The 12974-nt window shown below is 44.0% G+C and overlaps 1 protein-coding gene across 9 annotated transcripts in view; it reads right to left on the bottom strand.

Annotated features, from left to right (window-relative positions):
- Nucleotides 1–6180, bottom strand: part of CSNK1G3 (casein kinase 1 gamma 3) — a 443408-nt gene extending 437228 nt beyond the window's left edge. For 2 of the 9 annotated variants that reach the window (XM_086961085.1, XM_086961087.1), the window contains exon 1: nt 5995–6168. The gene's annotated coding sequence lies outside the window, so the exon portion shown is untranslated. Of the gene's footprint in view, nt 1–5976 lie in introns of all 9 variants that reach the window. The other 7 variants (XM_086961086.1, XM_086961094.1, XM_086961092.1 and 4 more) reach the window with 6 other exon arrangements.
- Between the last annotated feature and the right edge of the window lie 6794 nt (nt 6181–12974).

Here is a 12974-nt window from a genome sequence, read left to right as displayed (position 1 = left end):
GCGGGGATCTGCTGTGGGAGGGGAGAGGGAGGCGGGGAGAGCGGATCGGGACCGGCTGCGGCTCGGGAGGCGGGGATCTGCTGTGGGAGGGGAGAGGGAGGCGGGGAGAGCGGATCGGGATCAGCTGCGGCTCGGGAGGCGGGGATCTGCAGTGGGAGGGGAGAGGGAGGCGGGGAGAGCGGATCGACATGGAACGTGTTGTGAGGCAGACGCCAACCAGCAAACATGCGCGAGAGACCAGGAAATGCCGCCGTGGGCCCAGAATACAGCGTGAGTGAAAGATCGCTCATTGCAACTGAAAACAGTAATTTTATTAAATGCACCTCGGCTCACCCTTACAACAGGAAGGCGGGTGCCGGCAATGCCGGCTGTTCATCAAGGGGGAGGGGGGCGGGAGAGGACACGGACGGCGGGAGACACCGGAGCAGGAAGGCGGGTGCCGGCAATGCCGGAACAGAATCGGGGGCGTTCCCGGCGTCGCGTGACGTCGGCAAAAGCCAAAGAATCTCGGGAACGCCCCCGAGTCTCCTCCGGCATTGACGGACAGGCCCCTCGTCCAATGGCTAGGCTCCATTTATGGAGCCAGCCAATGAATGACGAGGGCCGACCCAAACCCACACTACAGTTCTCATTAGGTTTTCGCCTGCGCAAAAAAGATGCGCAGAGCGCATCTTTTTGCCAGGCAAAACCTAAAAAGGGCATATCAACTATATCACAATTATCCTTACTGGTGATGCCATATATCACATCTTCATGTAAGATGTAATTTAAGATGTTATCAGTGATGTCTTTTGACAGGTCATGAGCAGTGCAATGTTGGTGCTTGTTATGGTTTACATAGCATGCCCTAATTGGCAGACTTTTGGTCTTTAGGTTGTATTTCGTGTACAAATGAGCTGTTTTGAATAGGAGGATGGCTGCGGAGTTCCACGCCATGTAGCCACAGGTGATCGCTGCCCTGCCCCCGGCAATGGTGGATCGTTCCTGGCGTGCGGAAGGCTGGTGTCCTCTGAACCCTTTAATTGTGGCTCTACTCGGGAGCAGGTGCGAAAAGCAGCGAGGGGCAATCGACAATACTAATGACAACGTGGTGAGAGACGGTAGCTGCATATGCGGAGGCCGCTTTCTTTGAAGTGCTGCTGGTACCGCTCTCTGCTTGGGGGTCTGGCACCTCGCATCTGTTTGTAAAGAGTAGGGAGTCTTACCGGTGTTCTCTAGCGGCGGCTAGAAGAAGATCTCCGCAAAGAGAAAAGTTGCAGAAGCGGCAAGTAGCTCTTTCAAGCACAGCAGACGAGTTTTCCCTCAATGCGACAAAGTGGTGAAAAAAGGCAGAAAAGGCAGCAGCGGTATATGCTGCGGCTGCTTGTCCTGAAGTGCTGGGGGCACCGCTATCAGCCTGGGGGGGGGGGGGTCCGGCGCTCTTTAGCAGCCTTCTCTAGCGCTTCTACCCCACGAGGCCCCGAGTTCAATTACCGGCATGTCCTCTTGTCTAATTATGTGGCGGCAAGAAGAAGAGCTTTGAAGTTCTGGGATTCAGCAAGTTGCTCTCTCAAACATTTCAGACGCACTCAGGGCTGTGAGAACAATAGTTACAGCAACTGTAACAGTAAAAAAACAGTGCTATATGGCAAAAGCGGCATGAAAGTACTCCTATCTATCCATTTGTGAGGAGTGTTTAGTGCTCTTCAGTAGTCTTGTTCCTTTTTCCTGTTCAATTACGTGGCGGCAATGACATGGCAGGCAGGGGAGGGGGCGGAGCGGGGGTGTGGGAGGAGTGCGGGAACAGACGGCGAGGGGAGGAGAGTAGGGGAGGCACGGCCTAGCGGCCGTGCAATCAAGAAGTGAGGGGGCGGGAGAGTAGGCAAGGCAGGCGGCTGGGGGCATATGCACGCGCTTTTAAGCTCAATGCGCATGCGCATTGAGCTTAAAAGTCACGGGCACTGCAAGGAATCGCCACGATTCCTTGCAAGTTGGATAAAGAGTGGATGAGCCCCCATAGTCTCGCTTGCTCAATGCGCATCGACAGGCGAGACCTAAAAAGCCGCTTATTAAGCGGGAGCCTTACGACTCAGAGCAAACACTCGGGATGTAGTCTGTAAATATTACGAAACTTCGCAACCCTTGGAGGTAGTTCAAAGACCGTTTACAGTACTGCTTATGATGGCAGTAGTAGTATACAGAAACGCTATAGGATTACGTGAATGCATAATTATTAATACTTATGACAAAGAAAAATCCCTTTTTTAAAAAAACAACTTTTTTTAAAACAACTTGCCACTATAATTGAACAAAGATATAGTGAACATGATAGGAATACCCACTACCAGTTCCTTTACGTAATAAATAGATATACGTAAACCTTGTAAAATGGTCAAATATTGAAACTCATAAAACGTCTGACAATATCTTGTAATACTGCGAGGTCTTCACATGAGACTAATGCCTTGTAAAATGAATTAATCCCACAGACAAGAGAGATTGTATCCCTAAATAAGTCACCCTGCGAGAGTTCCACCGCAGACTGAACAGAATAGATGAAAAATTTCTTCTTTTCTGGTGAGTATAATAAAAACTCAACAAGAATTTAGTAAATACAGAGGCAATTAGACGAGAGAAACAACACTATGTCATGGTTTACCCTCCTTCTCTTAGAGATTCCAATTGAAAAAAGGAGTCCACAAAGCCATATTGGACAATAACCATAATATCAAATACCGGTGGCTCCTCTGTGCCGATATAAGGAAGAAGGCAACCGAAACAAGTAATGGCAAAAGCAACAGCCGATTGCAAACTGAATTAGTAATCTCTAAAAATAACCGCACTAAATACAAGCATTATGTTTACCTTAAATCCCCACAAAAGGTCTTGCTTCATTTTAAGGATTATCATTATATCGAGACACTACTGTAAAGAGAGTCTTGCCTACAATGAAGTCTTCAACCTGAAGGTATAAAAAGAGTATGAAAGTCATGGGAATGTTGCTTTATACTATAAGAAATGCGCTGAAATAAAACAGTGATAGTTTTGTTTTTATAAATACACGGGATGGAGATAGTGTTAATAAATGGGTACCAATTGAGTTAAAATAGTAATCTTGAATGTTGAAGTACAGGAATAGGTATCTAAAACAATGTTGTTCTGTTTCTAGACTTGATGTAACCTTAGTCAAAACGTCCTGAAGAAGGTGAAACCATTTAACAACCACCGAAACGCCGCGTCGACTGTTGTCTTTTGACTTTTTATGATTATGTATATTGTTTTTTGTAGATCACAAATGCATTGTTTTTAATTTAGAGTGAAACCCTGAAGAGGGAGGTACCTAAATAAATTGCACTATATATATTTTTATATACACTTTAGTTTTATCTCTTTTCTTCCTGTGTCACCCATTGGTATGAATGTCATATATAATTTATAGAAATTCTGGCTTCTAAAAGGTCCCCCCGCGATCTAAATATTATACTGCTCACACATAATAAATACATTGGTCCAACTATATTGACCAACAACACACAGGGCCCCTCGATATTTTGCTTTACATTTGCAATGGGGCAATCTGGGTTACAGAAGGGTCATGCAAGCATATGCGGCCCATTTTGTAATACCAAAGTGCTCAGGGCAGAGAACGTGGGTCACTTTATGTAGCATGGCCCTTAGAATCTCTTTGAACAACATACTCAACACCAATCCAAATGCATCCTCTTGAATTCAAACAAAGATGAAACAAAAGAAGCCAATCCTTAGGTCAGATATGTACATTAACCTGGAGACGTCACCAGTATAACGACCCGCATGCAACACAGGTGAACAATAGAAACTTCTTGACTGAAATATGTTAACCATAAACCATACACCATACAATTACAGTGTTTCTCCCAATCTCTTTAATTAGAATGCTTAATCATGTCAAAATGCTGTCTTTCGCTTGCTCATTTTCGCCTTCACCTAGTGCTAACAGATGCTTTAAACGAATGTACTTCTGGATGGCGCCCCTGCCATTTCCACCACAGCATATGGGGGATCATAGCATCTGTGACTTTCCCCTGCCCATCATGAAGTTATTCAAATTATTTGAATGGACAACTACACAAGCACTATATAAGCAACGTTTTCTGTATCCCAGTATCATCGATTAATTTGGCTCGATTGTTTTTCCCAACCTGTTAAAACGCAGCCTCAAGTGAACTTATACTGGTCCAACATAAAGCCCTTTATGCTTGCCAAACAGTTTATAACGGACAGCAACACGAGACAGTCAAACGCAAGTCTATGAGATTTAATTAATATTAATTCCAATAGTTCAAGTCTATAGACGTTCTTGTATTTCCAACACTTACCGTACAGCTCCAGCTCGCTTATCAAAAATCTACTTACTAGTGAGTTAAGATCATTAATAAAGTTGAGGCAAGAAATACAAGGAATCGGAATAGGCGGAGCAAGACTTATGTCGATGGGAGGCTCATGCATGCTTTCAATTATCTTTTGTATACAACTTGAAAGAGAAGTCTTTAGGCCTCAAGCAAAAGCCATGGGGTGTTTAGAGGAAGAAACCCGCTGATTAATGTGTTTAAGTTTAGCAGTTATAACCTTTTATAAATATATTTTACAGAATGCTTTATATGTTCATAAGTGATTTAGATTTGCCATTTCTGCATATTTGTAGTCCAATACATAGGGATCCCTCTCATGCAAGCTTAGTTTTTCAATATAATTAAATTGTAGGAGGTGTTTTGCATCTAGCTATGTGCAAAAATTAAATTGAAATTACGATTACAAGGAATGTTACTATCAGCAATGAGGAAAATCCCACCAGCGTCAACCCCTTAAAACCCAATGAGCATGATACGGTAGTTCCACTTTTAAGCTTTGTAAATACGTGTGCAGAAAAGACAGTAAGTACCCCTTTACATCAGTGAAAGGGTATTTTTTTTTAAAGTTTTATATAGCGCTAGCTTGACCAGTGAGTATCAGAGCGCTCTACATACACATAGCAAACAGCAGAGGGATATTAGATTACATAGTATGGTATGTTTTTAATGCGAAAGACAGACTCTGCATTGGGGAATAAGTTTATTTAACTTTACCTTACCCTAATTCTCCGCACTAGCCATACACTATTAAGTCTAAAGTTTGGTAATGCCTGCTATATTAGGACTGGAAGGTATTAAGAAACATCAAACTTCCAACACATCCCAGACTAATGGAAAACAGAAATTAAAAGATTCCTGAATTGGATCTTACTTTTAACAACTTTAATTTTCCGTTTTGCAGTAAAAGAATCAACGTATTACAGTATATATTCAGCATTAAAACATATATGTAGGTAAAAAGGAGATACCTTTACTTTTTTTAATATAAAGTTACATTAAGTCAGCACTCTGCTTTAACAAGGGAGTCTGGGGAGCTTGCGTTCTCCATGATCATTAACTCAATCTGGTTATTCTTGGACCACTGGCTACATTGAGGGCAGCTTCACTGGTGGTGCTCATATAACTCATTTACCATCTCTTCTGGTAGCCGTGCTTTCCACGCTCTATTGTGCAGGACACCTACTGTGCCACAGCTCCTCCCTCCCAGTTACCATGTAAACAAACCTTGGCCCCTCACTGGCACCTCTGCACAGCTCATGTTCACAGTCTGCAGGGCTAGCAGATGGACATTCGGCTGGGCTGCTCGAGCCAACCAGTTAGCTCCTGTTCGTCTCACCGCCTCTTAATGTGCGTTTCTTAGCCTCATCCTTTCACAGGACCATAAAGGGGACATTTGGCGTCCCTCATCGAACAGGACGGGATGTGGGAGAGAGAAACACCCTACCAGGCTAGCCACTGGGACCTCACAATTATCGCTGACCTGCTGCTGCTCAGCTTACTGTGTTAGTGCCCCGCCCGCAGCGCAATTGGTTAATGTTGCGGGGGCTGCCAGAACTCAGTGTTGCAGCGCGGCCCGCCGAAAACACCGAGTTCTTCCCTCACTGACCTCTGATACATCATTTACCTGCTGCTCGTCCCGCGTTCAGTGTATTGCCTTGATGGGCTCGCTGATCCTCCACTGCAAGACTTTGCCTGTCCCTCCTCAGTGAACATCCGGGCCTGAGACAGATGGGAGACCCATGTGAACGGGACCGGTATTGGTGAGAATACTTCCGCCGACTAGAGCCATCCGGCCTCTACCTTGCGTCACGAGTGCGTCGCCTCCTGTGGCCCTTTACCACTTCCTCCCGTGCACCAACACTTCCTCCTGAGTTTCGCCCTCTGTCACCTGTCTGGTGCGCGTACCTTGTGCTATCAGGATGGGCGAATGTAAGGTGCTACTGTTCGCAGCCGACCTCGGACGGCACAGCCGCGAGGACAGTGAGTATGACGTAGTGCGCCCCCGTGTAGACAGCCAGTAGTGGCGTTCTGCAGCGGCCGCGAAGATTGCGAGGTGTGACGTGATGCCTGCTCCTATTCTCACGCACTGCACCACCGAGAGTGTGCCACCAGGGACTAGGATGCAGCTGTTTCCATTTCCACATCCACCGGTGCTCTGGTTTTGGTGCTTTTATTTTAAGAAGTCCGCTCAGAGAGTTTACTGGGATGCGCCAGGAGTGAGGGACCAGTTACTTTACTTCTAGTTAGGAATAGTGCTCAAGGTTGGCTTGGGATTCAAAATCGTCCCGGACATGCTAAAAAAAAGTGGCTCAATTTGCATATTGTCTTTCCTCAAAAAACTGCTTCAGCGAAATTTGATAACAAGTATTGGCACAGCCAATAGGTCTCTTTTTTGGGACCTTATAAGTATTTAGTTTTGCTGCACAATATCCTTGGTGCAACAACATCAACTGTTGCATGGCTAAACACTTATAAGGTCCCAAAGGCGAGACCTATTAGCTATGCCAATGCTTGTTTAATTCTCTCGATGGTTGTCCGCCTCTCTTGAAGGTATTGCCGTTAGGTTCGTTGGATTATGGTGTCACACTGCACTGAGCAACTTCCTCCCACTTAATAAAAGTACAACATTGGGATTCACCAAGGTGTCCAAGCCAGATCTCTTCCTGAAGGTAGCACGGGTAGGGATAAGAGGACATTTCCAGGTACATGACTAAGGGAACAATATCATTGGTTTATTCGTTCAAATGAACCCTTAAACTTTGTGACCTCAGTAGCCGTCAGAGCTCCACAGGTAATACGTGCCTAACTGATGCTGAAAAGTACTAAAAATTGCAAAGCTTATCAAAACCCAACATACTAATGTTTAGAAGATACCCGCACATTTTTAAATTACATTTGTAAGGAATATTAAGTTAAAAAAACATAGAAAAGTGTGGGAAGCTATGTTTAATGCATAATCCTCAAAGGGAAATGTAACATTATAACTCTGATATTCATGCAATGGAAGATAAAGCATGATTTATAAAACATTACAATGACATTTCTGTTCTTTTAGATCTGGCTTAGAGACCACTTTAGCTCACCTGATGGACAGATGTTCCCCCCCCCCCAAAAAAAAGAAATCATAACTGCTCTTCTAGAATCGCAGCCACGTTGGAAACCACTCGTATGAAAATGCCATGTTAGACTGGCGATTGCCTGCATGTCTCAAAATGATCCCCAGATTGCAGTAACGTTGTTCTGACTATTAGTATGCAAACCCGGATTTGTACCTATCAAACAATTGCATGAATCTCCCATTGTGTGAGTGGGGTTAAACATACACGCATCTTCTATGTTTTTTTTAAACACAGTTTGATAAAAACCAGAGATAAAAGTCAAGTTCGGTGTTCTTATATTTCATTTTGAATCCAACAGAAATCTGACAAACGTCCACAAAGACACCCATCAGCAATGTTACCATTCTAACATGGCTCCAATGTTCGCATCCGGCTCTGTCAAATATTGGAAATGGTTTGTGGGTACACTTACTGGTGCTTCCTAGTACCTCACAGCAGTGGTGACTAACTCTACGAGCGTGACGTCACAGGTGTGAGTTCACTCGCGGGTCTCCTACAGACAGGTATCATTTACTTGTTCATTAAGCTGTGAACATTTAAATGTACCAGAATGGTTCCCCAGGAAGCAGCTTGTTTTCGAAACGGGGGAATAATTGAGCTGCTATTGATCCAAACCTTTATGTTTGAACATCTGATTTGTCGAAGGCCGGCCACTGAGTGCCTTGATTGGCATGGGGCGGAGCAGACGGAAAAAGGTGGAAAAATGAAAACTGCATAAAACTACGTAAACTGAGAAGATACGCTTTGGATAGTCGCAGCTCAGAGCGTTGTGGACTTTGGAAAAGAGACGCTTGTCCGGATGCTGTTGGGTTTGTGTGGTTTGTTTTATCACGTCTGAAACGTGCGTGACATTGCCGCGCACCGGCTCAGCTTTGCAGGATTCAGTGAGCCTCACAGCTTTGTTCGTAGCTTAGTCGACGGTTGTGACCTGCAGTATGCGGCTCCCGGAAGTAGAACAGATCATTTTTACAGCATACGTGATATCCTTTCCAGACACCCCCTTCGAACATGTTATAGAGAAAAAGGTGGAGTGTTGTATTTGCTTATAAACATAATATTGTTACAATGGATGTTTTGAGAACTCCGGTATTTGACTACGGTGTATTAACTTTTAGAGTAAACAAAAAACATGACCGCTATACTTGGGCATGTTTATGTCAGGACCCGTTTGCATCTGCAACAAGCGCGCAAAAGACCGTGAAAGCGATCGCAGGGACGCGGTCTGTGGTCCGGGAGAAGAGGGGTGGAGCGAGGAGCGCTGCATTGGGGAGGCGGAGCGAGGTGCGCGCGCTTGTGCACGTAATCGCAAGCTGGTGGCCACGCCTTTGGTAGCACTTTTAAAACCTGCTTACAAAATGTCTCGCAGCGCATGCGCTGACTCAGCGAGACCTAAAAAAAGGGGGGGTGGGAGATACAAAAAAATGCACAGATTTTTTACACTGGTGACTGAAATCAAGTAAGGCCACTTCTGCCCAGGCCCCCTGCCCTGCTAGGTATGCATACATTAATGGGTCGGCCCTGTGAGAAAAAAAAAAAGTGACACCTCTGCCTGTTGCTAAACGTGCGGTAATGAGCGCCCATTTGCCTCCAGAAAGGCTACTCAGACACCCACTGGGCCGCTGGCTGTATCCAAACAGCGACACTGCCCAAATCAGCCCCCCAGACTGCTGCAAAAAGCAGCCCACAGTTGGAACTCGGCATCAGCCTCTCGGGCATTGCCTGAGTTACCAATCCGACACTGGTGCTCATTCACTTATTAGACCATGTGTCTGCTCTCACAGTGAACTGTGTGTTTGTTTGTCTGAGGTTGTCTCCCTAGGGAGTTTGAAAGAGGTGGGTGTCGTTAGAAGAATATTACCACAGGCAACTGCTGGTGGACGGCTTTAAAACTTCTCGTTATCATCCTGCTCTCACCCTGATACGCATAATGGACTATTTGTCGTAAATAGTGAAAGTCGTAGTGTGGCGGGCCCTGGGCCCACATGCTACTAATATTGAGCACATGCACAATTTAGTAGGGTACTGGAAGTGGCCTAGGGCACGTGCGCCCGGCCCCTTTTATTAGCAGGGTTACCTGACCGGTGACGCCTGTGATGGGTGGGTGTACAGCATGGGTTAGCACCAGGCGGAACACTAGAACATGTCCAGCAGGACACTACATCCCTCCCAAATTTTAATGGAAAAATTACAAACAAAAGTCCAACCTGTGGGAAAAACAACATAACGAAGCATAGCACCAATGAGTCTCTTCAGGCTCTCTGGCAGGCGGTGCTGTAGCTGTGGACCGCATGGTCAGGAGGCTTTAGTCCACCTAGACCAGAGTTCTTCAATCTGTGGGACGCGCCCCCCTGGGGGGGAGGGGGCACCATCTCAGGGGGGGGCGCTCACTCCACTGCAATCTGACCTTCATGCCCATGCTTTTGTCTTGCTAACTCTCCCAGGATGGGGTTAATTGATAGCGCTGAAATGCTTCAGCTGCAGTGGGAGGCAGTATGTCTCCTCTGCTAAAACTGAAACTGTTCCTTCACTCTTTCGATATCATAGCAGACCACTGCAGCTGAAGTATTTCAGCTCTATGAATTAACCCCCTCCTGGGAGAGTTAGCTGTTCACAGAGAGGAGACAAATTTTCCAGCAATGTTTTAAAGCATGGGCAAGGTGAGCTCCGGACCAGGGCACCAGCCTTTCAAAAGAGGGAGGGTGACTGAAAGAGCCAGCTCTGTTCTACGGAGTCTTGCCCTCATGACCTTGACATTTTTTTAAACACGTTGTAAATAGCGTTTTAACATCATTCATTTTTAATGTGTAAGAGTATATCACAGACATTTTGCAGACAAAATGTGTTTATGCGTCATGCAACATCCATATGAAAAGTTAATTTTAGATCAATACAGGACCTCACATATGAGAAATGGGAGGGTGTGGCAGAGATTATTTGCAGTAAGGTTAGTGAACTCCTGTTGTGTTACATTCTGAAAACACACGTCACTATCCCTGAATATCAGATGTACACACATTTACTATTTGACCTATGAAGGCATGAAAGAGCTGAGACTGAATCATAAAATCAAAGCTGGCCAGAACTGGGGCCCCAAAATACATTTGGCCCAGGGCCCCCCAAAATCCTTAAAACGTCCCTGAAAGTTTCTCTTAAAATAACAAAGGCAGGCGCTCAAAATGCCAACCAGCCATGGGCTGTTTAAACAGCCTGTGAATTGCTTGTCTTGATACTAAATAGTATGTATTCATGCACTACTATGTATTCAGGGCCGGCTTTAGCGCTAGTGGCGCCTGGTGCAAGAATTATTTTTGGTACCCTCACACCCCAGGACTGCCTCCTCGGATTCTCTCACTACCACCAGGCATATGTGCTATTCATAAGTTAATTAATAAGTTATTGCTAAACACAGCGCCTCCCCATGAGGTCGGCGCCGCATCCATAGGTCAAGCATTCTAGTAAAAACCATTTGCGCAAATTTATTCTTGGAAGGTGGTGTTTTTAGCTGTGTAATAAGCCTCTGTAATTTCACCACACCCACTCACAAACCTGCAGTTTACTAAAGACTCTTATTGTATTGAACATTATTTTCTGGATATACCCGGAATATGCGCGTGGCGGGTCGATTCCAGAAATTTCCGTCAGGTGGTGGGAGGGCCCCACATCTAAAAAAAATTCAGCTGGGGGGGCTCAGCCTACAAAAGTTTGAAGACCTCTGACCTAGACGATGTAGTTCAGACCAGCCTGGTCTCGCAATGTGGGAGTCTATTTACATAGTTCCAATAGCGTTGCATCTGGAGCGTGGTGAAGTCCACATTATGCCTAATAAGTCATTAATAAAGACAAACTCTGAAATAATTATCAAGTTACTTTTATCTAAAATATTTCAAAATATGAATAGGCAATACACAAGTACATAGGAATAATACATTCTGTGTTATTATATTGTTACAGGTAAGTTCACAGTAAGGAATTAGTTAATTGACAAATAGATAATTTAATTAAGAACCGCATGAGAGGGGAGAGAGAGAGAGAGAGAGAGGAAGACAAAGAATAAATCATTGCCATATCGTTATGCAATTCAGAATTCCATATTAACCTATCTCAGAGAATACTAATGCACAGCGTGCAATAGTCAGAAATAGCTAACCCTTTGGCCAAAAAGGTTTAACTTAAGTAACATCACCAGCCGATGAAGTGCAAGATAATCGGGATAGTGTTGCTTTGCTAGGATAATAGCCAGCCAGAGTAGCGTTGAGAGTACAGCAGCAAAGGCTCTCTTATCATAGAAACGGCTACTTCCAAGTTCTTTTCTCACAGTAATAATGATACCTCAGATGCCAAAAAAAGTTCAACCCCCCTAACGTTGCAATTTCACAGTTCCACTTGATTCCATTGTTCAGATTTTTTAGGTGATCCTCGTCTCAGTCAGTTCATCCAGATTTCTCTGTTAAAAATGAATGTCATCATCGCTCTTCGGAAGTAGGAAAAGACAATTTGATATCTTCATGTCCTCGCGCTCGCTTCCACATCAGCTTGCAACATAGTTGACACAATTCATAGAAAGAAATACTCAAACCTTAGGAAGGAAATCGTAGTGTTATACTTCGTGCACAACTAAACAAATAAAACAGCATTTTAAAAATATTGAATGACAAAATACATTCTTCTATAGCCTTGGTTAGGAAGAGAAACATTTACTCTCGCATGGTTTGAGACCTTCATAGATAAACCAGCAAAACTGTTGGTTTTCTGAAGAATAAAACACGCTTCAGTTAAGGGAAACAAAAGAAAATACATGAGAAAACAATTACTCTAGGTTCATCATTCTAACCAAACCCATCAGTATAAGTTACATTTTTAATAAACTATTAATAATTGTTTCTCTCTTGTTATGAAAAAAGGGTAAACATTTAATAAACATTTTATGTACGCGTTTTTTATTATTACTGTTTCATATTTCTACGTGCAAGTTTTAAATGCTTATTTATTCAAGTCTCTCTCATAATATTTTAGTTCATGTAAAAGCACTTCCAATAATTTTCCATGCTTTTAGCTGTTAAACATTGCTGTTTCTGTTTTACTAAACGTGTTGTGCCTTTCTTGCATATTTTCATGTTGTACTTTCTAATATCCCCTTGTAAATAATGTTAAAAAAATTCACACCATTAGTCATTGTTTTGTTAACACAGTTAAGAGCAGATTTGATCAAGGAAGATTATTTCACAAAAATCATACTTCATCAATCTCAAGCACTTGCTGCTTGCTGAACGACCCAAAGCAATCCAAAAGATTCTGAATCTCCACGGGGCATTTGGGTAGCAAAATGATTTAGTCTGCAAACAGGAGGGTTGGGCCTTAACCCCGGCAAGCCGTGGTGCATCTCCCTCACATTGCTTCAGTTGCAACACCAAGTCATTGATCTATCAAAGAAAAATAGTTGGAGCTAACACACACCCCTGCCTGACTACCCGACCAACCGGAAAAG

The sequence above is a fragment of the Lissotriton vulgaris genome, chromosome 3_1, assembly GCF_964263255.1.
Source record: "Lissotriton vulgaris chromosome 3_1, aLisVul1.2, whole genome shotgun sequence".
Classification (NCBI taxonomy): Eukaryota; Metazoa; Chordata; class Amphibia; order Caudata; family Salamandridae; genus Lissotriton; species Lissotriton vulgaris.
Note: the sequence above shows the minus strand (reverse complement) of the source record. Positions and strands in the feature narration are given on the sequence as shown.